The sequence below is a fragment of the Dermacentor silvarum genome, chromosome 7 (genome assembly GCF_013339745.2).
Source record: "Dermacentor silvarum isolate Dsil-2018 chromosome 7, BIME_Dsil_1.4, whole genome shotgun sequence".
In the NCBI taxonomy this organism is placed as follows: domain Eukaryota; kingdom Metazoa; phylum Arthropoda; class Arachnida; order Ixodida; family Ixodidae; genus Dermacentor; species Dermacentor silvarum.
The window spans coordinates 50,235,451-50,240,549 of NC_051160.1; positions in this window are offsets into that span (position 1 = coordinate 50,235,451).

Here is a 5,099-nt window from a genome sequence, read left to right on the forward strand (position 1 = left end):
ACTGAAACTTCAACATTACGTTGTCGTCACAGTACCTTCGCTGTTCTATAGACGTCGTTCTTTCTGTGTCATCCTATGCTCCTAACAGCACCTGCGTTCTACAGTAGTCATTATGTTGTCATATGCTGTCAATATGCCGGTGAGAAAGTGTAATAAAGTGCGGTCATCCTGAAGACAGCGTATGTTGCATACTTGGTCGCACAAAATCGAAGCGATATACTTCTATGTGGACCTTCAATAGCAATCGATTGTTCAGTGCCTTACCAAATTTGTTCTCTATTATTTCGCCCAACCTTTCTTGGTAGTATTTGAGAAGTCTGAACCAAGCATCTGCATCCCGGCCGTAAGGTCTGGGTCGGAGAGATGGTGCAATCAAACTACTGAAAAGAGTGCACCCATGTGTCAACAAGTCATTTTAGTTGAGTCATATTTACTAGATCAGTGAGGGCCTGATCATCGGTGAACACATTAAGCTTTGTAATCTCTAGTTACGTATAGAGGTACTGCGCTGATTCCAGGACGGCAAGTGCTTCCTCTGTAGCAGTGGTCTCGGTAACCTCAGATGGCTTGAGTTTGTTACAGTAGCAACCTACGACGTGTCGCTTTTGCGGGTCGGGATCTTCGCGACATTTTAATGCCAAACTATACCTGTCGCATCGTTTGACGCGTCGGTATTCAGTTCCAAGGGCACAATGGAGTCTGGCGTGCCCGGAATAAGTTTGCAGATAGTTTGTGCACCTGATTGCAGCAAACTGTCTCACATTTTTCGCCCCACTAATAACGAATATTTTTCTGCGTCAGGTTCGTGAAAAGATAATATTTTACTGCAAAACAGAGTATGAAAGTTCTTACGGGTACTGCTATTTCCAAAACGCGCGCAATAAGTGGACGTCTTATGCTTCAGAGTACGCATACTACGGAAAACACAGGCAGAGTGAAAAAGCGCTAATCTTCGACTGATCATTCCCAATGCTTCATTACCAGCCACTCCCAAGCTTTAACACCTAAATTTCATTACATTTACGGAGTTGGAAGATCTTCTCTTGAACATTTCTTTCCTTCATTTCATAGCCTCCAGAAATATTTCACAGAGAAACACAAATTTGCATTCAATGAAAGCACTGTCCTTAATATTACCGTTGAGAGGCCCAAAGCTTACGGTATATTATACGCGGGACCGCGTGTGTATGAAATAAAAAATAATAAATTAACGCTCTTTAGATACATTATAAAATACAACAAGAAAAGCTTGAAGACACTCTTTATAATCTTCTGAAACTAAGCTGGGGACTTATGTTGCGATGAAAGTTAGCATGCCAAGGCATATCATGCATACGAAATGAATGGTGAATGTTGTGTCTATTTTTTAGCTTCGGTTAGCGAGACCTGCCAGAAACCTTTGTACGAAACAATGCGTCAAAATGCAGACAATTACCAGTCTCAATTATTATCTTGTCTATCTATGACATGGTGAATGGTGTAAGTTGGTTGTGATGGATTAGAAGCATGTTGTCGGCGCACCTTCGCCAAGTGCCACCGTTCCTTCGAAGAACTGTTGTAGGAGATGCAAAGTGTCATACCGAAGATCTGACTATACCTTCGTCTAACACCCACAAAGATTAGTTTACCACCCATAACTCTTGCTCTCTTGAGATGTTATAGTGTGCTTTCCGAATGACGGTCTGGTCAGTGAGTTTGACAGGGACATTCTGTGAGTTCACCTTTCCGGCTAGCTTCTTACACGTGCTAGTCTAGAGTACTATATCATTAAAATATCGCCCGCAGATATGAAAAGATGTAGCTGCTTTTGTCTATCGTACTGCGTCTTGTCCCGTAATAGTCTGTCCACTAACACCACATCGTCCCAGTATACTTCTAGACTCAGTTTCTTGATATCTGGTCTATACATTAGAAATTCGCAAATCACGCCCTCTATGGCAGACAGTTCAACTTCTAATTTATAACCTTGAAACTCAATGTTTACCAGCAGCCATCGATTATACACTGCCACTTTTTTCATTGCAATCGTGTACCTGTATCACATTTCCACTGCGCTGGCGGCTTGCATTCACCATCTTGACATATAACATTGACACAGAAGCACCGTTATCCACGAAAGCCTTCAGATGTCTGTTTCCCAATATGACATGAACGTGAAAGAATCGTAGAACATTTAAATTCCTATCAATGAGACTTCATCAGGTTGAACTGATCGCTCTTGTTTGTTAGTGCTATGCCAATGAAACTTCTTGAGCGTCGTTGACTATGTTACTCGAACGACCCGAGCGAGTGCCCCAAATCATGTGCTCTGTCCGGCTGAGAGGGTGACTCGGTTCTGGTTGGTGATGGCTTGGCCAATCCGCGTCGGTCTGTCGTAAGCGAACGCTAGTGTTGATAGCGATTTGTTTCTCTGTAGTAGACATGCCGGATGGTGTTCTAAGACCATGTTTGCCATTTTAGGCAGTCGTGTATGCACTTGCCTAATTAAAGGGACCCTGAAAGATTCTGACAATTGTGCACAAATAAACTTTGTCGGTAGGGTAGGTCTTTCTGAATAGTGAAAGAAAGTTTTAGGATCTTTCCGTAAAGCTGACAAACACGTATAAAATGTTCGAGAAAAGCTGGCCTACGTCCCGTGAGGTGGGCCTATTTTCGTCAAAGGTAACTTTGTAATACTCAGCAGGTTAGTTTTAACAGGTTAGTAGGGGGACGTCACGTGCCGTTGTTGTTGAAGGCTGTTGGCTGTAAAGGGACCTTTAATGCTGAATAAAAAATGAGCGCGGTCACTTGATGTGCTGATGCATGGGTTCTAAGAAGAGAGGAAATGAGCAGGTGAGTGAGACGGCGGCAGGAGGAAAACAAAAAGGGCAAGGAGGTTTGGGGAAGTCGTTACGTAAGGGAAGCCTTCAAAGAACTGAGCGTAAACTGCAGGTCTCGTAGGCGGCATGCGTTTGTTGTTTTAGAATAGCCATCCACCGCGGTGGCTTGGCGTACATCGTGTTGCGCTGCTAACCACGAGATCACGGGATCCAATTCCGGCCGCGGCGGCCGCGTTTCGATGGGGTCGAAATACGAGGGGGTACCCAACGTAACCGGAATAATTTTCAAAAAGCTATGTGCACATGTCTATTCATTTTTTTACAAAACAAGCTTATCACTTTAAACGTACGCTCCAGTACACTTAATACATTTGTCCAATCTGCGATTCCATTCTTCGAAACATTTTTAAAGCTCGTCAGTTTTGATGGCATCTATCATGGAACTCATTAAACTATCCAATTAATTGTTTCTCGCGCCTTATTAACAGGCACTGCTACCTATTCGTTGTGCTATCAGATAGTACATTTAATTTGATACATATATTGTATTTTCTGGCCTATCTTGCCAGTTTTTTTTTTCGAACGCTTGTCTGTCGTCACATACGATAGTCCACCGTTACCCTAAACATATCTCTTTCCAAGAAAATCGTGACGCCATTCGCATCTTCTTTTCTCCTCGTACAGCGTAGTTGTCGCGCGGTCATTGTTACAGCAGAGCCATTATTTTATATTTTATTTAAATTTCAACATTACGTTGTCGTCACACCACCTTCGCTGTTCACTAGGCGTCGTTCTTTCTGCGTCATGCTATTGTCGTAACTGCACCTTCGTTATACACTAGTCATCATGCCGTCAAGGTCATGGACGACCCTGACCCTGACTAAAGAACAACTTTATAACCTTAAAAGTACACTGCATTGCACTTAATATATTTGTCCAATCTGCGATTCCATTCTTTAAAACATTTTTAAAACTTGTATGTTTTAAAAATGTTCAAACCTAACCCTAAGCTACCCCGGTTGCTGAGGGTTTAGAGGCACTGTCATAGATCACAAGGTCACGAGTTCAATACCAACAGCAGTGGTCAATTTGTGAGGCGGCGGGTGGTCAATATGTTTATAAACAACTCCGTGAAGAACACGCAATTGCGAAGGATTGAGGTTTAATATTGTCTGGAAATGATGAACTTGGTTTTGCGCTGCCCTGAGAGATGTAATTAGGCCACCATTTTAGCAAAAACATTACATTCTCACGACCAGGGAACCGACATACGTATTTAATGCTTTGGTTTAGTGCCAGATGGGTGTGATGCAAAATCAAACGATATGCATAGCACATGCTGTCGATACAAAACATGCACGAGACACACAGAAAACACTGAACAAACTAAAGAATCTAGACGAGTGTCTATGAGAGGGCTTAAAAGTTGAGTAATTTCTTTTTGCACACTCAGCTGTTCTAGCTCTGTACTTCTTCAAGTCTGTGTTGCGAACTTCTGGAATTTTTTGTTGCAGATTTTATCTCTTCTCGCCTCTCGTTTTGCTTGTCTATACGGGCGCCTACCCAGTGACACGTACGCATTCTTGGGGATTAACTAAAAATGTTCACACAGTCAGTGACACAAGCCGCGTTACACATACCCAGTCAGATGAGTTGCCTATTCCGGCTCAAACCCAATGACGTATAGCCTGGGGCCAAAGTTATACAGTCAGAATGACAGCAGCACTAGGTAAATGCCAGCATCCGAAAACTCGGGGAAAGAGGGAAAACAATTCTTTGAAGAGCATGAAATTGCGAAGGATTGAGGCTTTATATCGTCTGAAAATGATGAACTAGGTTTTGCACTGCCCTGAGAGATGTAATTAAGCCACCATTTAAAATAAACATTATATTCTCACGACCAGGGAACCGACATACGTATTAATTGCTTTGGTTTAGTGCCTTTCAAGGCACACCTTATATGTTTTAATGTAGTATTGCCATTGGAGTATACTTGCATGTTGTAGAAAAGATGAGCAGCATGACGGGAAGGCTACTGCACGTAAGTGGATTCATCGTCTCGGTCTCCTGCAGAAAATGACTCCACTGAAGCATTGCATTTATTGGGAACATTCCTTTGGTATTTTAAAGAAATTCAGCGAAATTAAGAGAAATAAATTTCAAATTATATTTCCAGGGTCTCAAAGAAAACTTTTGATAAAAGGTGAATATGAATGTGATTGTTACTTTCGTGAGTAAAAACTGTGACACATAAGTATATTGTGGAAAGTAAGCACCGGC